General features: G+C 42.3%; 1 long non-coding RNA gene across 1 annotated transcript in view; it reads right to left on the bottom strand.

Annotated features, from left to right (window-relative positions):
- Positions 1-345: 345 nt before the first annotated feature.
- The window catches only part of LOC139081000 (uncharacterized), a 56,657-nt gene continuing 30,595 nt past the window's right edge, over positions 346-26,407 (bottom strand). The window contains exons 3-4 of the long non-coding RNA XR_011535923.1: positions 6,929-7,287; positions 346-3,828 (exon numbers count right to left, since the gene is read on the bottom strand). This is a non-coding gene — a long non-coding RNA (uncharacterized lncRNA). The remainder of the gene's footprint in view (positions 3,829-6,928; positions 7,288-26,407) is intronic.

The raw sequence follows: 26,407 nt of genomic DNA, 5'->3' as shown, positions 1-26,407 counted from the left end.
TATTGATTAAGAGTTTCTAGAGATAAGGTCATCCCCCTTCTTCCTGGTACAGAGAGGGAGACAACTTTACAGATGGAGGTTTCCCTTACAAATGTAAATGTTTCTTAACAAATAGTAAGCAATTTCCACTCCTCAGAGCCTCCTTCCCTGTCCCAGTTTATTAAAAGTACCCAGCCCCAAATAATCCTCATGCCAAAGAGACATATCTTGGGGTGGCCAATGCCAGTCCCCCACACATAGTATGTAAATATATTCTAAAACAGAAGGGTCTCCAGATTAAAACTCACTGAGAGCAAAATAAATACAGCAAAAATAAATAGAAACATGAGCAACATCCAGGCATTGTGAAATTTCATACCAAGAGAACTTTTTTTTTATTGAGGTCATAACAGTTTATAACATTGTGAAATTTCAGGTGTACATTATTATTTATCAGTTTCTGTATAGACTGCATTGTGCTCACCATCAATAGTCCAATTTTTATCTGTCACCATATAAACGTGCCCCTTTACCCGTTTCACCCACCCTCCCCCGCCTCTGATAACCACTAATCTGTTCTCTTTGTCCTTGTGTTTGTTTATCTTCCACATATGAGTGAAATCATGCAGTGTTTGTCTTTCTCTGTCTGGCTTATTTTGCTTAACATAATACCCTCAAGGTCCAGCCACATTGTTGCAAATGGAGAAATTTTTTTTAAAAAAATAAAAACCTTCTCGGGAGGGATGAATGTGGGCAGATAACATACAAAGGATCAGGAATTGGATTGACCTTGTTTCTCTTAATAGGGACATAGGATACTAGAAATCGAAGGAGTAATATCTTAAAAGGTTAAATAAAAATTCTATAAGCTGTCAAAGCATCAATCAAATGAATGGTTAAAATAACATTTTCAGATAGAAAAATACTCAAAAATTTACCTCCCATATATTCTTTCTCAGAAAAACACTGGTGGATATATTCTACCAAAAGAAGAGAATAAACAAACAAACAAAAACAATGAAGGAAAGAAGGAAGGAAGGAAAGAAAATATGGTTTGCTGGTTATATTTTGCTGTGCACTAAACCTCCCAAATATGTAGTGGCATAAAAAAGTTATTATGCGGTCAGGAATTCAAAAAGGACACAGCAAGGATAGCTCTTTTCTCCTCCACAATATCTGAGGTCTCAGCTGGAATGACTCGCATTCCTGAGAGTAACTCAAATGGCTGGAGACTGGAACAGCAGGAGCTAAAGGATCTACTTCCACGCTGGTCCTTCAGTCACGTGTCTGGCCCCCGGGTTGGGATGGCTGAAGGACAGGCTCAGGTAGGACCGTCTACTGGAGCATCTACATGTATTCTTCCAGCAGCGGTCTCAGAGTGGTTGGACTTAGTACATGGAAGCTCAGGACTCTTAGAGCAAGTGTTCCCAGTGAACAAGGCAGGGCTTCAGGGCTTTTTCTGATCCAGCCTCAAAAATCATGTAGCATCTCGTCTGCCATCCTCTAGTGTTTGAAGCTGCCACAAGCCCACCTAGATTCAAGAGGAGGGGACATAGATACTACCATTGATGGGAAGAGTGTCAAAGCATTTTCAGCTGTGTTTTAAAACTACTACATATGCGATCAGGGAATCAGGGGATCCAACACAGAAGAGTAGGAGGAAGAAATCCTAGGAGGATAGTCATACAGCAAGTCTCGAAAGCAACCAGCTCAGACTGAAGCAGGAAGACAAAAGATTCCAGAAAGGATGTCACCAAGGGAAAAAAATAAATGATAAACAAATAAATCTGAGATATTATATTGCATTTTGGAGCATACATATGTTGGAATATATGAGGAGAATTAGCAAGAAGTACATAAAAACTAAACAAATGAAAATAATATAATTTTGACTCAAGGGGAAATATGTAATAATGTAAATATTGATTTAACCAAAAATTGTGATACCACAATTGGGAGAACTGGGACAGCTCTAGTCTAATTTTTAGACATATTGCACTGACTTTATATTATGGTAGATAAGGATCAAGCATTTGGTGGAAGGTAGACATGGTTCTCCCAAAAGGTTGACTATGGCTGCTTCTGGGGAACGGGACTGAGGATGTGGAAGGCTGGGGCAAAGAACTCTTGTTTTTCTTATAAGTTTTTTGCACTATTTGATTTTAAAATATGTTTACATGATTTTTTATTCTGGTAATTCTGAGCTATTCCATTTGCATAAAAATCCAAAAAAAAATAGATAACCTGATCAACATATATAGGACAAAACAACCACAGCCATCATTAGTTGATCAATGGATAAAATTCAACATGATCCTTCATGGCCAACTTCCCATGTATATTATACTGAAACCATTTCAAATTCTAGGCTTTCCCTGAACACACCCTGTTTCTTCACAATTTTGTGCCTTTGCGTATGCTGTTCCTTCCGCAGGGAATTCTCTCTCACCCATTCCCCTTCTGGCAAATCCTACTCATCCACCATTTAGCCCAAATGCTTCCACTGACTCCCCTACAGAGCCATAGAAAGAGTCATTTCTTTCTCTATCCTCCTATACTGTATGGTGCACACTCTTATTATAGAATATTTCTCCTCATTTGTAAATATCTTCCTCTCTCAGAAGAGGTCTTCCATCAAAGAGTTCTTGGAAGTTGTGTGTTGCCTTTGAACTCAGGTTCACCTGTCCTTCTCTCCTTTCCTTCATTGGGAATGATTTACAGCATCTTCAACCTTGTCACATTCTGTACTTATCCAAGTATTGAGGCTTATTAAAAACTCAGTCATATCTATATTATTTTCCAGCAAACAAACAAATAAAAACAGTCCATACTACTCAAGCCAGATGGGAATTTATCCAGGATTGAAAGGACAACTAGTCCTTAAACTGATAAATCCTGTGTCTGTCAACAGAAGACTTCTCAATTATTCTCAATTTGTTGCTCCCCATCTTGAGTCACTTATTCTTTGCTAGAAGAAGGCCTCATTTCCTGATCCAGAGAAAGTGACAAGTATAGCTAGACTTCCTGTGGCCTTATTAACTGATCATTCCTCAGAAGACCCCTGCAGAGAGATGCAGTGGGAGTAGACATTGAGGGTAGCAAACCACGAGCTACACGGTAAGGGATGTTTAGAGATTAAAGATGTATTATGCCTACCCAAGATACAAATATTTTAACCTTTTAATGGCCTTGCTATTATATCACAGTGTGGACTATGCCAAAAATGTTTGCCAAAATTTGACATTTGTTCTTCTGCCAAACCCATGGAGTTATGTGGAAATTCAGCTGTGAATGGCTGGCTTGATATATCTTCACATGGATTGTAAAAATACTAGTGGTTTTTTCCCTCTCATACTAGGTTGCTGAGACAGCGGGATAGGGGCAAAACGAATGGAAACTCTGGAAAGTCTCCACAATCAACTGAAAAGCTGGGTAAAGAGAGGAGAAACATCAGAGCACTTCAGAGAGCAGACTTCCTCTTAGAGCAGGAAGTCAAAGAGTTCACAAGTTCACTGCAGAGAGACACCCGGAACAGGCGTCCCTGGAAACATTATTATCACCTTCATCAGGGATGGATTCTTCTTAATGAGAAACAGCTGCCCTTGTAGGGTTTCGGGGAAGTTTCTGCCCCAGTAGAAGCCAGAATGCACTGTGATATATACATAGGGTCAAAACTGCTCTTTTGCCTTTAAAGTGGAAGATGGAAACTGTTCCTTTCTGCGAGTTCCTGGTAGGATAAGGAAGTCTGCCCGTCTGAGGCTGGTTGCTGATTTCTCCACACCAAGACGTCACTGCTGCCAGTGCCCATTGTTCTCTTTTGTTACTCGTCTTAAGTAAAAGTGAAGCTCTCTGTAAATAGAAAAGCGATGATGTCATGGAGGAAAGGGCCTGAGTGGCAGGCTTTGCACAAAGCCCCAGGCTACAGCTGCAACCTACACTGTAATTTTAAATTTAAGTCCAGATTACACGATACCATAATACAGCAACAGAGGGTCTGAGGACACAGAGTAGCCAGCAGGCAAGCCTTGGGACGTTAAAACTCTACCTTCCCTTGGGAGAGGAATTTTATTTAAATCTGGGAGAGTGGACATGTCTGGGAAGGAAGGGCATAAACGATCCAGGCGAAACCAGGAAAGGCTTTTGTGTGACTGAGCTGATGGAAAGCAGCTCATTGTTTCTGAACAAAAATTGGCAGAAGTGCACTGAATTCTAGCATTTAGTTTGGTTTCCTACCTAGAGTTATTGAAAGTTAAAATTTTTAAAAACTATACAATTTAATAGACATGCCCTTCTAATTTCTGACATGTGTGCTGTTTGGGAGCAGACAATTTCCACTCTGCAGGCAACACGGCCCTTAACCCCCAGGGCTGTATTCCAGCTGCCCTCTGTGCAGCCCGCCTCTCTGTGGAGACTCACTCCCAAAGACACACCTCCCAAACCAAGCTCCTTACCGGCCACCCTGCACCCACCACCCCCAAATTCCCTCCTCCTGCCCAGTTTCCAAACTCCTCGTGGAAATGGCACCACCACGACCCAGGAGTCTACCCTAAAAACCTCAAAATAATGTTAAACGCTCTCCTCTTCCCCTTTTCCATGGATTTAACAAATCCTGCTGGAATTATCGCTTGAATCCGCCCCATACCCTCCAAGTTCTCCCCTCAAGCCCTTATCCTCTGTCCCTTGCGTTAACTGTAACAGTCATGTGCCGGCCAACCAGCCCCCAGGCTCCCGTAACTCCAGTCCATGTCCCACATGGCTGACAGAGTTAGCTTCCTGTGACATAACATCGACTGTATGATTTATCATTTAAATCATATACTCAAAAAGTCTAAACTAAGGCTAACAAGTTGCCTTACAAATCAGGTTTCCTAGCATTTTTACAAGAAGTAGTACAGTAGAGGCAAAGCGGCTTTGCAGCCTGAAATCTGAATCCTTGTTTTGATTCCTGCCCTCAACGCTGTCTAGCTCTGGGTGCTGGGAAGTACTTAACCTTCTGTGCTACAATTTCCTCATCTGTAACAACAATAACAATAAAAATGCCAATTGTGGGGCCGGCCTGGTGGCATAGCACTAAGTTCATGCGCTCTGCTTTGGTGGCTCCAGGGTTTGCAGGTTCAGATCCCAGGTGTGGACATAGGCACCACTTACCAACCTATGCTGTGGCAGGCATCCCACATATAAAATAGAGGAAGATGGGCCCAGATGTTATCTCTGGGCCCATCTTCCTCAGCAAGAAAAAAGGAGGATTGGCAGCAGATGTTAGCTCAGGGCTAATCTTCCTCAAAAAAAAAAACCCTGCCGATTGTGAGGATTAAACAAGATATAAAGGAAAACAGGTAAACCTGTACTCTCCAAGAAGTAAGCATTTGATAAATGCTAGATGGTATTATTGTTAATACTATTATATTAAGATCTCTTTATCATAGACACTCATATTCATTAAAACATAGTTGAATATGGATACAGTTAGAATATCTCCTACAAGGAATTATGTGGTTTGTAAGACTTCCAGTAATCTGATATAAAAATCTTAAAACCCTACTCCTAATGGGGTTGCGTAACACTTTCAATTGTATGTAAATAAGACCAGATTTTAGTCATCCATTAATTGGATAATTATTAATTGCTCCTCTATAAGGTGCCAGTCACTGTGCCAAATCTTATTCAACTTTTATTCTCTTATAATAATGGCAGAGTTCCTAGCACATATTAGAGATAAAAACACATGCTTAAAAATTACAATATCTGGGCTGGCCTGTTGGCGTAGTGGTTAAGTGCACACGTTCTGTATAAAACAGAGGAAGATGGGCACGGATGTTGGCTCAGGGCCAGTCTTCCTCAGCAAAAAGAGGAGGATTGGCAGTAGTTAGCTCAGGGTTAATCTTCCCCCCCCCCAAAAAAAAGAAAATTACAATATCTGTTGTTTCAGTCTCTGAAACCAAACACAATTAAACACAAATGTCACAAATTCTACTGAAGTTAAAAAAAAAATTATAGTTCATGCTTCTCAGAGATTCCTACAATTCCACCTAAGTGTTTCCAAAGCCCTAAAATGAATTTTCCAGAACATGCTGGACAACATATATTTTTCCCAGTATAAGTAGCCTTTTTTGATCTGGGTTTAAAAATGAACTACATCCAAATGTCACTAAACTTTCCTTCTCCTGTTTTCACATTTGTTTGAGTCAAAGCTTATTATTTCTCAACGTTTTTAGTAGCTGGGATATATATTATATATTTTAGCCTTAAGAGTACTGTAAAGTTAAAAAATAATATTAAAGTACTGTAGAGGAATTTTGTTAAGCAATTGGTAGATGAAAGATAAAACAGCAGAGAGCTCTTACTAGCTAAATGATTAACATATCAAAACAGCTATTTTCTCAGGGCTAAGAGATAAGTCTTGGCTTTGGGCCAGCAGCTCTTTGCGATTCAAATTAAGTTTGTCAAGTGGTTTCAGATTCTTCAATCAAGGCCCTAAAGTTCACCCGGAGGTGTTGAGTGGAGGTCCTCGTTTCAAAGACATTTTCACATGGGTGAATTGAACCAGTACTGACAGAAACCAAATGACAGAGCCAGGCCTTGGATTGCTGTGGCTGGATCTACAGGAAAATGAAACAGTGGGTTGGTGTCATTTTATCTCCAGCAAGTAAAAGTTGCCAAAAAGATCAGAGAAAGGTTTAAATCTACGGAGTTCAATCTTAGATGTGGTCTGGACTTCAATCAAGTGGGATTTTTTGAAACCTCAATGTTGCTGAGGAACCGGGCAGAGCCCCAGGGAAAGCAGAATTGCTGGGAAGCAGTTAGAAATTTGAAGGGGTTTGTGTTTGCCATTGTCAAGCAACCCTTTTAATGTTGCCTTTATTACTAGAGTTACTGTTGTTGTTTACTGATTATAAAATACAAGAATATGTAAAATACAGAGAAGCAAAAGTTGGAAAATTAAAATTACCTGCCACCCGGAGATCAACTACAACAACATTTTGGTCTGTTTTCTTCCTTCCTTTCTCCCTTTCTTCCTTATTTCCTTCCTTCTCATGCATCCATCTGTGCGTCCATCCATCATTCACATGGCTCTTTTTATCCAGCTATTTCTCTATTTTCACGTAGTTACATAGCTCTGTCGTTTGTTGTATAAAGTTTGCCTTGTCACCCATTTTCAGATGTTTCGACTCATCCTCTAATTTGCAAACTTTAATCCAGGGGCTCTCTGGCTTTCCGAGGCAGGGTGGCTCATGGGCATTTATGGTCTTTTATTCTCTGTTGAAAAATTCCTCACAATCAAGAATTTGGTGTTTTTCCTAGTTTAACCTAAACAAAAGCACAAAATCACACAGAGCTGGAGGGGTTTGCACTAAAGATTTTTTAAAAATTTCTTCCTGCAAAATTACGTTCCACAGCCTGCCCTTTGCTCACTCCCTCACCCCTCCGGATGTGGGTCTCTGGTGGCTCCTTGGGTCTCAGAGATTGTTTCTTAGGGTGGGATTAGAAATGTCTCTGGCAAGATATTGTCAGAGGCATCTTGAAAGATGGGTCATTTATAATTAGTAACAATAAATAACGGCGGTTAACATCTTCATGGGTGTTATAATTTTTTTTACCAAGTTTTTTACATGCATGAACTCAGCTGGGACTGGTAGAAAGATGGTTTGGATTGTGAGTCAAGGTGCCTTGAGTTCTATTTCTTTCTTTTTCTTTTTTTTTGCTGAGGAAGATTAACCCTGAGCTAACATCTGTGCCAATCTTCCTCTACTTTATATGTGGCTCGCTCCCACAGCATGGCTGACGAGTGGTGTAGGTCCACACCCAGGATCCAAACTCGTGAACCTGGGCTGCGAAAGTGGACCAAGCTGAACTTAACCACTACGCCACGAGGCCAGCCCCTTGAGTTCTATTTCAAATTTTGTTTCAACTATTACCTTTTACAAGCACTTAACATTCTCTGGGCCTCAGTTTCCCTGTATATGAAAGGGAGGGGTCAATGCTTAGTGGACCAGATCATTCCCAGATCAGCAGTTACCCTGCATTATGAAGGTTTTGATGGCTCCATATTGCATAGACACTGAGGCATTATTTTCATCAACTACCAGTCAGCAGTGAACTTGCCATGGGCACATACTCAGAAGGAGCCCGAGTGTATACTAATTTGAGTGGGTGGGGGGTGGAGGGAGAATCCAGGGTCTGACTTCCCCAAGCAGAGTTGTAAAGTCGGCTAACGTTGTTCCTCTGTAGCTCTCCTAGGCCCTTGGGTAAGATAAGCTAAGCGAGTAGGGGTGTGTGTGTAGAAAGATATGAAGGATAATTTATTACATACATACTTCACAGGGCACTGGCACCAGTCAGTACTTCCTGAATAACCCCAGAAACAAATGTAAGATGGAGCAATGGTTGACGAGCAAACGCTTTGCTAAATTTGGGCTCACAGGGGCCTCCTGCAAGAGCTGCGGTGTTTGCTCCAGGAGAGCAGAGTCCGTGAAGACAATGTGTTTCCTGCTTTCAAGGGCACAGGTTAGTACTCATGGCTCTGGGCCTGGGCATTCAGCCACAGCGGTCGCCTTGCCACGTACTCAAGAGTGGGAGGGGAAGGTAATTCCTGGGAATGGCTTCCTGGTCCCCATTCCTTGTGCTGAGTCCAAGGAGAGGAAAGAACAATTTCACCAGTAACTCTAATGGACATGTTTTCCTCTAAACTTCATTATTATTGACATAGCCCGTCTGCAGTGGTTAATCGAGCAAATACTGGAGACTCGAATGCTTTTGTGCCTCTTGTTTAAAAGTGACTTAGAATTTATTCCCTACTTCCACATGAGTTACCAAAACAGAATTCTGAAGTGACTTATCCAGGGCCACTTGGCAAGCTGGTGGGTTCAATCCCTGCATACCTAGCACACACAATTGGCCTGGTTGGAGGGACAGTGCAAGGATCCCCCTGCCCCCCGGTATTCTTACACATCTCCCTGTCTGCCCCTTTGCAAGGGCCCGAAATTTCCAGAGTTGAGAGTTCCTGATAGTGTCTCCAAGTCCCTCTATTAAGATCCAAGTTTTAGGGCAGGAAGAGCACTTTGAACTTTTATCAAACATTGACCTTAGTGAAATATTCTTCCTCATACCCCTTTCTGAGTAAGGCAGGAATGAGACACCTCACAGTGTCGTGGGAGGAGGAAGGGAAAGACTGGAGGTGGGGATTTGCCAAAGACAAACTTCTCATCATAGGTTGCTCCGGCTTCCAGCTGAAAGCGACCCCAGGTTGCGACTTTATTAGCTAATCTTCCTCTTAGGAGTGTGTTTGAAATACCAAGCAATAAAACAGTCTGGGAGTTGACATGTTTAATTAAGTTGAGGTTTACTTAAACTTATTTACTGTCTTCACTGACTCGTCTATGTCCCTCTGTTTCCTAAACAGAAGCAGCCCGGAGGACCGGCCCCACTTGCTTTTTCCTCTACACTCTCTCAATTTGGGTTACTTACCTTTTCAGCTTTAAGTATTATGACGAGGAGAATGCACCTCCCAAATTTCTCTCTAACCCAAGAGTTGGCAAACTTTTTGTGCAAAGGGCCAGATAGTAAATATTTATGCTTTGTGAGATGTATGTATAGTCTCTGTTGAAACTACTCAACTTGTCTTCACAGCATGAAGGCAGCCATAGACAATATGTAAATGAATGGGCATGGCAGTGTTCCAGTAAAATGTCATTTGTGAACACTGAAATTTGAATTTCATGTAATTTTCACTTGTCACAAAAATATTATTCTTCTTTAGATTTTTTTCCCCAACCATTTAAAAATGTAAAGACCATTCTTCCTGGGCCTGACAAAAGCAGACTGTGCTCTGGCTTTGGCCTACAGACCGGAGTTTGTCACTCCCTGTTCTGACCAATACTTCTTTCCACCTTCCATTCCTCCTGCTGTCCAAAACACCCTCAGACTTGACATTTATAATATGAAAATTGCCCGGTCCCTGATCCACCCCATAAAATAGCTTCTTCCCCTAACTTCCTTATTTCTCTTAGGATACCAGAATTTTCCCAGGGCCCCAGGCTGGAACTCTGAGGGTCACTAGGTTTTCATTTGTCATCTCTTATGCAAAACCAGCATCCCAATCCGATTACTGACCCACATGCAATGATGCCAACCCACATGCAACGCTTCCAGCATCTGTCCCTCTCTCCTGTGCAAGATGCTCTGTGCGTCCGAATTAATTCTCACAGAGCTAGACGTTATCATAGTACTCCCTTCAATGTCTCTACCATTTCCTGCACACATTGACCCAGCCTGCAGGACCCTCTGCTCGTCTTCACGCAGTTTCCCCTCTGATGGAGTTTTCTAGTTTCATCCCTCACTGTTTCCCTACACAGATCCTTTATGCAGACCAAAGTGACCGGCCTTCAGCAGGGGCAATCAACGTGCTGGCGGAGGAGGCTTCCTCCCTCAAGCCTTTGCTCCTGATCTTCCTCACCCCGACCCCGCACTTCTTTCCCTAAAGCCATGGACCTATCAAAAGGCTCACAGCCAACCACAATAAGATATTACCTCACACACACTAGGGTGGCTATCATAGAAAGAGGGACAAAAACTAGTGTTGGCAAAAATGTGCAGAAAATGGAACCCTCATACAGCGCTGGCGGGAATACAAAATGGTGCAGCTGCTTTGGAAAACAGCCTGGCAGTTCCTCAAAAGGTTAAACTGAGACTTCCCATGTGACCCAGCAATTCCACTTTTAGGTACATACCCAAGGGAAGTGAAAACATACATCCACACGAAAACTTGTACATGAACGTTCATAGCAGCATTATTCGTAATAGTGGAAACAACCCAAATGTCTATCAACTGGTGAATGGACAGATACTGTATGATTCCATTTGCATGAAATATTCAGAATAGGCAAGTCTATAGAGACAGAAAGTAGATTAGTGGTTGCCTGGGGCTGGGGTGGGATTAAAGGAATGGGGGGAAATGAGGGTGACTGCTAATGGGTATAGGGTTTCTTTTGATATTGATGAAAATGGTCTAAAATTGATTATGGTGATGGTTGCACAACTCTGTGAATACACTAAAAACCCCTGAACTGTACACTTTTAAATAGGTGACTCTTATGCTATGCGAATTACATCTCAATAAAAATTCATGGCCAAATCAGATCATTGTACTTTGACTGTTAAAGAAAAGATTATCTTTATTTTGTAGTTACAATATATTCTGTTCCATTCAATTGATATTATATACTACCTTATAGTTTTTTTCTGCCTGTATTTCAATTTCCAAACCACATTTTAAACTCTCATACTTTCCCATATAGATGCCTGTGTCTGTTGATCTAATTCAGAAGATATTTCTGAGTAGTTAAGGTAATTTAAATCGAACCAGATAGGAGATGATAGGTTACAGAGTGTGGCTGTGTCAAACACAACTCACAAGCTACTGTGTTGACGTGAAATGATGAAGTAAGGGAAAAAACAACCTTCAGTTTCACTTGTAAATTACTATGTCTTGCTTTTACCATTGTGCGTCCCTAGGAGTCAATAAACTGGGCATGGGCTGTCTTTCTGATCCACTGCCCAGTGCCTGGAAATGAGGATATTTGGTTATGCTTAGGTTGCAGTGTCCCTGTTCATAAAGCCAAAGTATGATAGAACCAGATATATTTTTTAAATTGATTAATTATTGAGTACTATGAGCCTACTATGAGCATTGCACTGGAAAGACTATTTAAGCAAATTCAATAAATAATAAATGACCATGCTAGTGTAGCAGTCAGCTTTCTACATATTGAACACGTAGTCCTCTAAATTCCATTCACTACCAATTTGTTTTCTCTAAAAGTTTATATTTGGCACATGGTTTCTTGAAAGATATCAATTAATAAAATATTAAAGTGTATATCATAGGTCTATATTCAACATATATTGGCTAGATCAGCAAGAAATTAAGTATATGGAAACAAATAGAATCCTATGTGTGTAGCATTCTCTGAAGAGCGTCCATGATCCATTTCATAAATTAGAGCCAAGTAAATGCTCTCAACACAAGGGTTAAGGCACCTTAATAGCATTCTAGGATCCCAAAAGAACTTTCTACCCTCGAATGCTATTCAGAATAAAGACGCAGTGATATATTAAATTATTGTGAGTTTTGATGTCAAGGAAGTGTCATTTCAGGGAAGGTCAGAAATCATTTGCCTCTAAAGTATCTCACTTTGAATGACCTAATTCTCAGCAAGTGAAAATGCAAAGTCAAAGCTGTAGGCAAAGCAGGGCCCTTGAAAGGCCAACTTTCCACAGATTGCCTTACAGCCGCATTTTCAGGATTACTCAGCTCCTTGAGAGCCACCCAGGGCCTAGGCAACCTTGCCAAAGCTAGCGTTCCCACCTAGAGGTGTGGGGCCAAGGCTGTAGTTAGTAAAAAGCATTATCCATTTGTTTGGAATGTCCTGTCTGTGTATCTCCCCTGGGAACCTGTAATGGTGGTGACCAAGGGTTCAGGAACTGGAATCCTAGTTAATCACACTGGCTTTGCCACAGAGACGGTGTTAGTTTCCTACAGCTGCTGTAGCAAATTACTACAAATTTAGTGGCTCAAAACAGCACAAATTTGTTATCTTACAGTTCTGGAGGTCAAAAGTCTGAAATGGCTCTCGCTGGGCTAAAATCAAGGTGTCAACAGGGCTGGTTCCTTCTGGAGGCTCTAGGGGAGAGTGCATTTCCTTGCCTTTTCTAGTTTTTAGAGGCCACCAGCATTCCTCAGTTTGTGGATGCTTCTTCCTTCTTCAAAGCATCACATCTTCCAATCTCTCTCTACCTCCCTCGTATAAGGACCCTTGTGATTACATTGGGCCCACCAGGGCAATCCAGGACAATCTCCCATCTCCAGATTCTTAATTTAACCAATCTACAAAATCCCTTTTGTCATGTACGGTAACATATTCACAGGTTTCAGGGACTAAGACATGGACATCTTGGGGCCCATCATTCTATCACAGAAACACAACGGAGAGCAGGCCTCCTTGAAATATTAGCATCATCATCATCATCCTCATCACTGCCTTTAAACACCTACAATAATCTGGGCATGCATGGTGAACACTCTGTGTCCATCATTTCCTGTCATCCTTAAACAACACTGGAGTTTAGTGTTGGAACACTCATTTTACACACGATAACACTGAAGCTCTGGGAGGCTTAATGACTTTCTGCAAGTCCCACAGCTGTGAGTCCAGTCACCTCTTACCTCAAAGGCCATGATTTTAAATACTCTTGGGGAATTCTGTTTGGCCTCTTACAGTCACTACAACCATTTTCATCTGGGGTTATGGAAACACCTTGTCCTCATCTTCCCACCTTCTGTCCAGCCTCATGGTGAATCTCTGGTGCAGCCCCAGGTCCCATTGCCAACCCAACGTCCAAAAAAGACTTAGATGGGTTAGGATAACAGAGCATCTAGCCCACCTGTCTGCCTCACTGGGGAGAGAGGTCAGTCATTTGACATTTCTTCAGTGCCCACTATGTACTAGGCACAGTATCAGGACCTGGCAGTTCACCCATTTTATCACAAACCATTCTGTATATCACTGATGCCACATCTGCAGCCCTTATGATTTTAGTAGCACAACTTGTCCTGTACTTTATGATTTAAAACAAGTAGTTATTCTTGACCCTAATTATAAGCATACTTAAAATGCACAAGAAGACAAGATAGAGATACTTAAGATTTAGCCACTGTCTTTTCCCTACCCAAGCAAATATTCTTCCATTTTTGCTTAGTTCGCTAATTTTAAATAATTATAAGTAAAGGTCCTTCCTGATTTCCAAGGGGGAAACTGAGGCACAGAATGGTTATTTGGTCCAGAAAGAGGAAGAAAAATAACCCAGGGGGATCCCAATCTAAGGCAGCCACTTCAAGAGACTGAGAGCCAGCCCTGAGAAACGTCCAGCTTGGATAAACTATGTCCACAAAGGTTAGCTTGTCCCACGACTGTGACACTTACATTTGCCTGCCTGGTTTGTTTGGATTATGCGTAGAAATCCTCAGAATAACCCCAGAAAAGCCCAATTCATCACTGTTCTGAGACTGGGCACACAAGGTTGCTGGATCAAGAAAGTGTTTTTTTAAAATATGGAAGAGACTTGAGCATATCTCTATGTTAAGACGGTAGAGCCAGAAGAGAGGAAGCAATTAAAGATAGAGGAGAATCAACAGCCACGAACTAGAAACAACCCAACCACCAGGAAAATGGATAAACAAAAGTGGTGCATCCATACAACAAAATATAACTCAGTTATGAAAAGGCACGACTGACCGCTATGCACACGATATGGATGAATCTCAAAATCATTATGTTGGGTGAAAAAAGCCAGACAACAAAGAATACGTACTGCATGATTCCATTTACATGACGTTTTAGAAAATGCAAACTAACCTAGAGTGATGGGAAGTAGATCAGTGGTTGCTTAAGGTTAGAAGTAGAGAGAAAGGAATGAACAACAGAGAGGTACGAGGAAATTTTTGGAGGTAATGGAGATATTCTGTATCTTGATTTTGGCAGTGGTTTCATGGCATCAAAATTCAACAACTTGTACGCTTTAAATGGATGTCATTTATTGTGTATGTTATACCTCAATAAAGCTGACTTACAAAGAGACATACAGGGAGGCTCCTTGGGCTCCCGTGGACTGGAAGAGGAACCCTCTTCCACTGGGAAGGAAGGGAAGAAGGCCAAGGTAGAGATGGTTATGGGTCCGTTCGTTGCTAAGGAGGAAAGGGCAGAGAGAAGAGGGTGATCAGCCACCATTTGTCTGAATGCTTTCTCCAAAGCTCCCTGCGTTATTGTCCCCAGCAAAGAGTCTCCTTTGAATATACACATTCACGTGCATCACCACGAGGTCAGTTCCCATCTGAAGACTGGAGACTCCCACTGGCCCATCTTAACCCGCAATGTGAGCTCTCCAGGGAGAATATTTGCAAGGTCTAACCTTCTTGTATCTCTAAATTCAGCCAACTTTCAGCTTGGTATTCCTGTCACATAGAGCCCCCAGAGCCTCAGCAGCGAACTGGCTCTCAGAGTGGCATTTTCTTTGATTTCTTCCTGTGCTGCTTTAATCACTGGCAGCCCCAGAAGCCATAGAAGGTGGGAGAAAAGGCTTAGTCAGAAAGCTTCAGGCTGGGAGGAGAGCCTGAAAGATAGGGATCTATAAGCGCCTCTGCAGTTATCAGTCCTTTCATTGAACCACTCACGGGAGTGTCTCCGACAGTATTTTGCAATATCGAAGACAGAGCCATAGCAACCAGACTACAAAGAGAAGCAAAGGCTTCTGGAAATTGCTCCAAGTCTCTGAAGAGATATTAGCATTTCGCAGCTTCCATTTCTTTTTGTGTTTGTTTCCTTTCAGTAGCTACTGGAGATACACTGTGTTTTCTTTACACACCGCCAAACTAGGGAAATTTTGATTTATCACAGCTGGGTACATGGGCCTAAAACTGGAATTCTTCAGTTAATAGAAATATTACATAAAGTGTTTTTTTCAGTCATCAAAAAGTCACCTTCAGAAAATGCTTTCTTAGCTGCTGTCTAATATCTGGTACCTTTTTATATTAATAATAATCTTTTCATCCTTCTGAAAAAACAGGAAGTTGTGATTAAGTAGAAAAACCAAAAAACCTCCCCCTTTACACCGTGCTAGTTAACTGAAAGTCCTTCACCAGGGCGAGTTTCTCATGAAAGCTGAAGGCTGGGCAGGGTCCCCACCCTTGGGTTACAGAAAATGAGCTGGGTCATGCAATTTCTCCATTGCAGCCATTTAGGTTTTTACAAAAGAATAATGATGTGAGACCTGAAAGAGGACAAAAAAAAATGTGACTACGCCTGTGAAGATGAGCATGGCATTAAGGTGCCCATTTGGGGCTCACCCCTCTGGCGAAATAGGAGCCTATTGTCCCTTATCACCCACCAAAACACGTATCAACTCTACATTTTAAAAGCAAACAGATGACCAAAAGAATTGAAAATTAACAAATACTTGTACACAAATGTTCACAGCAGCACTATTAACCATAACTAAAAGGTGGAAACGACGCAAATGTCCATCAGAGAACAAAAGGATAAACAAAATGTGGTCTATCCATACAATGGCATATTATTCAGCCATAAAAAGTAATGCAGTACTGATGCATGCGACAGCATGGATGAACCTCAAAAAACGATGCTAAGGAAAAGAAGCTACACACAAAAGGTTACGTATTGTGTGATTCCATTTATATGAAACGTCCAGAATAGACAAATCCATAGAGACAGAAAGCAGACTGATGGTTGCCAGAGGCTGGAGGTAGAGGGGAATTGGGTTTCATTTTGGGGTGATGAGAAAGTTCTGGGTTTTGTTTGTTTGTTTGTTTGTTGAGGAAGATTAGCCCTGAGCTAACATCTGCCACCAATCCTCCTCTTCTTGCTGAGGAAGACTGGCCCTGAGTTAACATCCATGCCCATCTCCCTCTACTTTATATGTGGGACGCCTACCACAGCATGGCTTGCCAAACAGTGCCATGTCCGCACCTGGGATCCGAACCAGTGAACCCCAGGCCGCTGAAGCAGAACGTGCAAACTTAACCGCTGTGCCACCGGGCCGGCCCCATAAAAACCTTTTAAATACAAATAATGCACTCAAAAATAAAATATCAAAGAAAAATTACTATAAAAAAAGCAGAAGGGCGTGCAGATGTATTCAATTCATTCTATTAATATTAAGTGAGCCTTCTGTGTCTCCACTAGAGGAGGAAAGACATGTAAATAAACCACCCCATGCTGTGATGAGGACAGGGACGGGGTGGCGGGAGTGGGGAGAGCTGTTTTGCCCGAAGGGCTGACAGTATGGTAGAAGACAAATATTACAGCGTGCCTTGCACCAGGAGGCCACACCCTGCCTCAGCTGGAATCTCACGGAAAGGTTAATTAGTAAGGCAAGGCGGAATTTGGTTAGGAGCTCAAAGGAGCGATAAAGAGTATGGTAAATGTTTACAAGAGTTTAGAGATGGAAAAGCTCTCCGAGGCTGGACTCCCCGCAGACCGAAGCACGGAGGAAGCACGAGTTCTACCAGGATCAGGAGTCAAGGCTTCTAGTCTCTGGTTGGGTCACTGCATGACTAGGAACTTGGTCAAGCCATGTAACTTTCTGGGTCTTGGTTTTCTTTGTCAAGTGCTCCGCAGACTAAGCTGACATCACAGATGTCTGTGGAAAATTTAAAACATAAAGACTCCCTTAGGGCTAGAGAAAAGACCCCTTAGAGATCACCCGGTGGTTCTCAGGCTTGAATCTCTTGGGGCTTGTTAGTACTGAGATTGCTGGTCCCCACTCCCAGAGTCTCTGATTCGGTTGGTGTGGGGTGGAGACCTGAAAATTTGCATCTCTAACAAGTTCCCCATGAAGCTGATACCTCCATCACACTTGAGAACCACTGAGATAAACTAAACTAGTCGTTACCAACACGGGCTGGTCATCAGAATCACCCAGAAAATATTTCACTAAAAAAATACTAGGACCTCACTCCACATTCAGTGAACCAGGGATCCTCTGGAGTCTAGACCCTTCTGTCCAGCTCTAGATCCCATGATGCTTCTGAGAGGTGGGCCTGGGGCTGGCCTCTTACGGTGAGTGGGATTCGGAATAGGGGAGAGAAGGACCTTGGGATTCACTTGAGCCAGAATGAGCAGGAACAAGCTCCGGGTCAGGAATCAGCAGCCTATGATGGGAACCATGGACCCAACTCATCTTAGATAACATTTGTTGACCACTCACTGCATTTATTTGGCACCTAAAGAAGTGAGGGAGGGAGATACAATAGGAAAAGAAGAGTGGCTTTTGTACAAGAGACACTTGGGAAAGGCCTGAGGAAACTTCACAAAATGTTCCAGACAGCGTCAGTGCTGGTCTGCCAATATATAGTCCTGCATTCTTTTTATTTTTCCCAGAACTAAGTCTAAATAATAATAACAGCTTTCAAATAAAAATATTGTAGCATAAATTCCTAAGGAATGAAATCCAATTTACTGATGTCTTAGCATAAAGTGTTTCCTGAGATGCCATTTCCTGAGGTACCAGGTAGAATGACCATTCACTGAATATTTAGTTGGTGGAATGAAGAGAAGGAACTGTTCTGTTCCCTCTGGTTGTTACTTCTCAACCCAGACATCCTACAGCACAGATACGGGCCTCCCTACAGATCTGTGCCCTAGGAGCTGATCTTACTTAGAGGAACTCCTGCCAATTATTCAGATATTTGACCTAAGTTGCATGTTTGACCTTAAATCATCTGCTAGAACGAAAACAACAGGCAAGAAGGTCCTATTGCTTCAGAAAAAAACAGGATGTATTCACTGGCGGGCACGTATAACATGGGTGTAACTTGGTAAGCTTCTATGATGTGTAATTGAAAAATTCTCCCGAGAGTTTACTTAACTTGGGCCAAGTGACAACGTCCCTTCTTGCCCCCAACCTTGCAATAGGACTAAACAGCCTGAATTGTCTTCTCTACAAATATGAGTGGTGTGATCATGCAGCTGGTGGCCGGGCTATTTGGGAAATTCTCCCTAGTAACTATCATTGTTTTATTAAGGTTCTTTTCAAGAAGACGTAAATTCTTTGAGGTCATGCTATTATATACTTTTGCTCTTCACTGCACTTCGCACAGCGCTGGACACACCAGAATCCCAGGACGGTCGAATTGGTTCACTGACTAATCAGAAAATGCTGCCTTGAATAGGCACCTTTAATAGTTCCACAGCAACCATGTTGTAGATCTCCACGTCACCCCTGGATTTTTCTTGTGACTCTGATTCTCCCTCTTCTCAGTCCACTCTATTCTACAGCCTTCGGATACAGCCATCCATACCTCACTCATGAACTGAGGCAACTGGGGGCAGTGGAAGGAGGGCTGACCAGGAATCAGATCTGGGTTTGAGTCTCAGCTAAATATGGGGTAGCTCGGTGACCCCAGACATATCAGTTAAGCTTTTCAAGCTTCCGTTTCTTTATCTTAAAAATGTGCATAACGATATCCACCTTAGCAATTTCTTATCTCTCCAACTTGACTGTTAGCAACTTAAAAGCAAAGACAGGGTTTTCTGTCCCTTTGGTCTACTCCACGTTACCCACCTGCCGAGCACCCCAGTAAGCTAAGTAAATACTTGCAGAACTGGTGTTTGAAGGAAGAATGGGACAAAGGAAGAAATGACTCTGAAGTTTAGGAGAAATGTAAGACTCAGAATTATTTTTTCCCGTTTTCTTCTATTCTGTGTTTTCTTGGCCTAAGGACAGAGAATTGCAGCAAAGTTTGTGAACATCAGCGGGAAGAGTGATGTTTGTGCAAGCTGGTGAAACTCAAGAGAAGCTCAGAGATTTTGGAAATCCATTTGCCTTTCAGCCAGCGAGTGAGGCCTCCAGCCTCACAGCCTAACGTTGTCCATCTTTGAACACACAAAGGAATGCTTGCTGGTGAATTATGTTTGCTCGATATTAACAAACCCTCAGAAGAATGATGTGATGTGCAAACACGTCAGATATGATTGTTGTGTTTCTCACAGGCCCCTGGAAGGTAATTATGGGAAGACTTCTATTAAATGCCGCAGACTATAGCATCTTCTTGCCTTCCCCTGTCAACAGGTCCCATGTGAAGGTTACTATGGGAAACACTCCCTACTGAAACACCACTCATGTCTGCAGCCCGGGAGATTCTAGCAGCAACCTATTATGCTCAGGGGCACGGCCCTCTGGGATTTCATCCAAGCTGGAGAAAGACAGCCTGGTAGGGGGGAAAGAGCATTTTGTAAACAAAACTGAAAGAACAGGGTGTTCATTTACACTGCTGCAAAAAGAACCAGCAAGGCTTTGACTTAGTTGGATCAGCAAAACTAACTAACTTTTAGGCTCCAATTTGCTCAAGAATAAGTGTGTTTCGGCTAAAGAGAGTTCGTTTTCAAGTCGTTTCTTGGGGCCACTTTGCATGAAAAGTAGAATGTAATCAGGTAACATGAGAAGCACCAAGGCCATTGCAAAGAGCAACATTTTGTATAAACATGAGTGTTTCACCAGGAGACTGAGGCATAAGTCTTGGTAGAGGAATCACAGAGCGTATTGGTGACCAGAAGTTTCAACTAACCCTTTGAGCTGAGAAGTCACTCCGGAACAAAACTACAGCAATAAATGAAAGGAAGATAAGAAAGCAAATGTCATAAGTTGGATTTTCTAGAAGCAGAAGTCGTGAGTAGGATTTAGGTGCGTGGGAATTACTGAGGTAGTGCTCTAGGGAGAAAAGGAGCAAGGCAGACAAGGGAGAGAAGGGGAAGGACGAAACAAGGGTTTGATCTCAGCTTAGCTCCAGCCTGACCCTGTGGGGAGCTCTGGAGCATGAAGCACACCATAGAGTGGCACCTTGTGGCTTGGGATTCCGCTAGCTGTGAGCTGCTGGGGGTAGGGAGCTGCATAACCTCCCGGACCAGGCGACATCCCTCTGGAGATGAGGAGAGCTGTAATCATGCAGCAGCTGGAGGAGCATGCACCAGCCCAGTAAAGGGGGTCTGAGCGCCACTAGTTGCCTACCCAAAGACACATGCTAGTTAGTGGCACAGTCAAGACTAAAACCCATCTTTCAGCCTTGCCACTGGCTCATCAAGGCCCCTATTTATAATGGCAATACCTACCATGTGCCATCCTTTTTTTTTTTTTAAAGGTTTAACGTTATTTATTTTTTTTGAGGAAGATCAGTCCTGAGCTAACATCTGTCGCCAATGCTCCTCTTTTTGCTGAGGAAGACTGGCCCTGAGCTAACATCCATGTTCATCTTCCTCTACTTTATACATTGGATGCCTGCCACAGCATGGCTTGACAAGCGGTGCGTAGGTCCACACCCGGGATCTGAACCAGCAAACCCCGAGCCACCGAAGTGGAACGTGTGAACCTAACCCCCACGCCACCGGGACGGCCCCAGTGCCATCCTTTATAAAGCATTTTCAGAGCTATTATCTCATTTCATGCCCACCATAATCCTGGGAGATAGACAAAGGCAGATATCTGTGTGCCCTTGACATGGAGGCTAAGAGATTGATCTGGCCCAAGGCCACAGACTGGAAGTAACATAGTTGAGACTAGAACCTTGCTCCATGGGACACCACCACTTTTATAGGTCAGAAGAGATATCCAATAGCGAGCCACAATTTAGCCCTTTATGCTTGATGTCTACTGACCACAAACTCAATGTCTTCGATTTGGTTTTGTCCTATGTCCCTCATACGCCTGGCAGTTGTGGGCCTCAAACAAGGACCGCCATTTGAGTAGGGGCTTGCTCAAGGGATGTTTAAGCTCCTTGCCATGTGTCACCAGCCCTGGTGCAAGGTTTCTGTTTTCTATTTCTAACTTTTGATATCAACTCTTAGTTACAAGAGAAAAACAGTCTATTTTTATAAAATGACTCAGATGTCTCTGGAAACATTTACAATCCTTGGAATGTTTTGTTTTAATAATTTCCTGATCTGTATGCAGTAAGGCGTTTTCGTGTAATAGCTCATATGAAATTCCTCGTCATTGTGGAGTTTAAATTTTGCTTTATACTTTCCTTGCATTTAAATTTAATCACAGTCGATTCTCATGTGAGCTGAATTTGTGATAACTTCCTCCGCCGTTTGCTTATTTACAGGGCGCGCTCTCTGCTTTTCATCCCATCTTCCTCCTCCATTTCCTTAAGCCTCAGAAGCTTTCTCATGATCTCATGGTTTCCTGCACTGGCGTCTGGATAGCCAGAGCCTGCTCCAAATTCTGCCATGGAATGTTTACGTCTTTGATGAGGTCACCTGCACAAGGCCATCATGGGTTGTGGAGATGGAAGATGTTGGTTCCAGCCCACAGTGCACCTTGCACTGACCTTGTGATCTTGTAGCAAAAAAGAGCATGGGGACCTACAATTATGTTTGTCCTTTGACCTAGAAATTGCCCTTCTTTCATCTATTCTAGAGAAATAATTGTAGATATGCCCAAAGGTTTGATTATAAGGATGTTTACCACTGCAATTTTTATACACACACAAAATTGTTCAGGGACTCCTCAGCCTCCAATAAAAGAGGAATAGGAATATAAAATATAGCCACGTGACACAAGGTGCATCTCAAACTTGAATGTATATCACAATCCCCAGGGCTTGTTAAACAAAACACAAGTTACTGTGCGTCACCCCCAGAGCTTCTGATTATGTAAATCTAGGATGGGATCTGGGAATTTGTGTTTCTACAAGTTCCAAGGTGATGCTCATACTGCTGGTCCATGGACCACACTTTGGGAACCATTGCTATACTAGAATATGTAATGACATAGTTTCTATATATTAGTCTTAAAAGGAAATTTATGTGCAAAAAGTACTTTAAACCTATTTTTTGTAAATCAATACCAAATATTTAAAAAGTTAAATGGTGGTTAACTTTCAGTTATCTTTGAATGGTAGGATTATGGGAGGAGGGTGGAATCTCGCCCCCACCCCGTTTTTTGCATTGACTCAGAACTCATAGACCTGGGTTTAATCCTATCATCTCCAGCTCTCACCTGCTGTATGATCTTGAGCAAATTAGCTAACCAACAGCCACAACTTCCTTGCCTATAAACAGATAATGATGCTTCCCTCAAGGAGAGACTTTGACTATTAAGGGAAATAACGTAACACTCATGTATTCATTCATTGACAAATATCTGTGGAACCCCTCCTGTGCCCTGGGCGCTGCGCGGAGGTCACAAGGTGAGAAGATGAAGAAGACTCGGTGTCTTGACTTCACACAACTTCAAGTCTATTGAAGGAAAAAGACATTCAACCCCCCTCATCTTTTTCCCTGTACAGATATACTTCAATGAAAGCATCTTAAAATATCCCAATTTCCCAAATTGCTGATTTATGGGGTCTCAATGTTTTTCCCCTTACAGAAGAATATACGTCTGGATTCCTCTGATGAGCCAGTCCCTGGAGCATGATTTAATTTAAACAGATCTTTTCAGGATCAAGCCTGTTGGTTGAAGTGAGTCAAGCGCCACTCACAGTGTGGCATTTCCTGGGCCTGTAGGCGTGGCTCTGTCACAACCTGGGTGAAGGGTTATCCCTGCTTTACAGAGGCCTAGGAGGATTAAAATGTCCATACTCCCTCATGCAAAGTGAGTCTGGATCCTTATTAAACTCTCGGAGCACAGCCCAAGAAGAGAGAAAAGTGCCCCCCCACCCCCAACCAAGAACCGGGAAATAAATGCTCCTTGTTCCGTCAGTGAAGGCACCTGAGGCGAACTTCTTGCTATGACCCAATGTGAAGGAGTGTTTGAGATCCTGGAGACATGTTGTCTAAAACCCACACAGCACAGGGCGGCACAGAGCTCCAGCGTCAGGTTTCACCCCAGAGATATTTTGCTAATAGAGAAAGGTTGTTGGAGCTGTGGTCGTGAGGAAACTGGTACACCCTGTGCTCCGTGGGAGAGGCCCCAGGATACGGGTTATCGTGGGCAAGAGCCTGGCCTTCCTGGGCGCTGCCTTTGAGGCCTCTCTCTTGGCCAAGCTCTGCCTTTCTCTCTTGATAACGCAGTATGTTTACTCCACCTGCCCCCGTACCTGGGAGGTGCTGCAGGCAGTGGGTATGTTTTACTGCTGGACTCCAATCTCTGGGCCTCTCACTATAAAAAAGAAAGAGAGGAAGGGGAAGAAGCTGGATCAAACCTTTCAAAAAACAAACCCCGTAAAACTCCCAGGGAAAAAAATGAAATAATTGCTGTATTTTAGAAGATGATTTTTCCTAGGTACCTTAGGCTTTATGTTTTATGGCATATCTTGAACTTCCAGAAGGAAGCTATAAAAGCGCTCACCAATTGTCACTGTGGGAGGAAGGAAACAACTCAGAGACAGGGTCAATAAAACCAAGGTGGATGTAAATTCTATGTCGTTTCCATTCCAGGGACTGTGAATATCCAAGTGAAAACTACAGTGAAAAAGGAACCTGCCTCATGCAGCTTTATGAAGGCTCGAGTCGAGTCTGCAGGTCCTCTAGCTAGCAAACAATTAAAAAGATAAGTAACCTAAAAATCCTTTTTCTTAAAAAAAATTGAGATATAATTCACATACCACAAAATTTACTTTTTTAAACTGTACAATTTAGTGGTTTTTAGTATGTTTATAAAGTTGTGCAACCATCACCGCTTTCTAATTCCAGAACATTTTCATCACCCCACCAAGAAATCCCATACTCATGAGCAGTCACTTCCCATTCCCCCTCCCCCCAGCACCTGGCAGTGACTAATCGGTTTTCTGTCTCCATGCCTTTGCCTATTCTGAATATTTCCTACCGATGAAATCATAGAGTATGTATTCTTTTGTGTCTGGCTTCTTTCACTTAACATCATGTTTTCAAAGTTCATCCACATTCTAGCATGTATCAGTACTTCATTCCTTCTTATGGCTGATAATATACCATTGTATGGACATACCACATTTTGTTTATCCAGGATGAGATAAGCCATGGGTGGTCAATGATTCACCTGTCTGGTGAATTTTTTACAATTTAGTGTAAAAAAGTTATTATATGAGGAGTTATATTTAAACAATATGGCCTGCTTTGGGCCAGGCCTCCAAGCACCTACCTAGTCACCTAGTGAGTGTCCATTTAGTCACCTCAACTGGAAGAATGTCCCTGATGGGAAAGTGTGTGATGCACTGTATCTATGAAGCTCTTCATTGTCAAATGCAGCAAATTGCTAAGCTGTGGGGTAAACACAGCCAATTTTCAAGTGCAAAATGTCACTCAAAGTATATTCAGATATTGAGATATTCAGGGAGTTGACAACAGTAGATTCTACTAGACCCAAGGAAGATATATAGATGGTCAATAAGCATATGAAAAGATGTTCCACACCATATATCAGAGGGAAATGTAAATTCAATCAACAATGAGATACCACTACATGCCTATTAGAATGGCCAAAATCTCAAACACCGACAACACCAAATGCTTGTGAGGAGATGGAGCAACAGGAACTCTCATTTGATGCTAATGGGAATGCAAAATAGTACAGCCACTTTGGAAGAGAGTCCAGCAGCTTCTCAGAAAACTAAATATACTCTCACGGCACAATCCAGCAACTGTGCTTCTTGGCATTTATCCAAAAGAGCTGAAAAGTTATGTCCACACAAAAACCTGCACATGGATGTTTATAACAACTTCATTCATAATTACCAAAACTTGGAAGCAACCAGATGTCCTTCAGTAGGTGAATGGATAAACTGGTACATCCAGACAATGGAATATTATTCAGCACTAAAAAGAAATAAGCTATCAAGCCATGAAAAGACATGAGGGAACTTAAATGCCTATTACCAAGTGAAAGAAGCCAATCTGAAAAGGCTACAAACTGTAAGATTCCAATGATGTGACATTCTCGAAAAGGCAAAGGTATGGAGACAGTGAAAAGATGAGTAGTTGCCAGGGGTTGGGAGGGAGGAAAGGATGGATAAGTGGAAGATGGAGGATTTTTAAGGCAGTGAAACTACTCTGTATGATACTATCATGATGAATACATGCCATCATACATTTGTCCAAAGCTGTGGAATGTTCATTACTAAGAGTGAATCCTAATGTAAACTATGGACTCCGGCTGCTGCTGATGTGTCCATATAGATTCATCAATTGTAACAGATGTACCCTCTGGTGGGGGATGTTGACAGTGGAGGAGGCTGTGTGTATGTGGAGAGGGGGACAGCGAGTACATGGGAAATCTCTGTACCTTCCCTTTAGTTTTGCTGTGAACCTAAAACTCATCAAAGAATAGTCTATTTAAAAAAAATTCTAGTATAATCCTTGGCACTACGAATGTAGTTACAAATATTTGCTGATAACCAGGCCATTTCCACTCCAACTGTTTGTTCTCCTCCTGGCAAGACTTTTAACCCTGAAATGCTGTGTTCATGCGTGAGGAGTCTAACTGAGAGTTTCCAGACTACTAGGTTTAGTCCAGTGCCCTGGGATCAAGTTCTTATCTGCCACTCACCTTTCTGGGACTCAGTTTCCTCATCTGAGAACTGGGGAGTTGGCCTAGATCATCTCTAGTTTCCATTCAGCTTGACCAGTCTGTGAGCTGGGTAAGGTCTGACAAAAGTCAATGTATAAGGCTGGCTCCAAAGATGTGACTCATACTTACCTGTCTCCACCCCAAGGGATGTGTTAGACCCAGTAACCACATTTTTCAAGTCAAAATGCAGGGTTTATTACCCAAGAAATGATTTTTTTTTTTATGTTTGAGAAGTTGTCTGGGCTCCCTATTACCATGTATGCTCCATATAGAAACACTGGAATGTTTATAAATATGTGAAAAAGAAAAGTAAAATCGCTCATGGATCCTTCTCATTCAGGATAACCACAAAGATATTTTGGTGGTTTTCCTT

The sequence above is a fragment of the Equus przewalskii genome, chromosome X (assembly GCF_037783145.1).
Source record: "Equus przewalskii isolate Varuska chromosome X, EquPr2, whole genome shotgun sequence".
Taxonomy (NCBI): Eukaryota; Metazoa; Chordata; class Mammalia; order Perissodactyla; family Equidae; genus Equus; species Equus przewalskii.
This window is presented reverse-complemented; position numbering and strand designations above follow the sequence as displayed.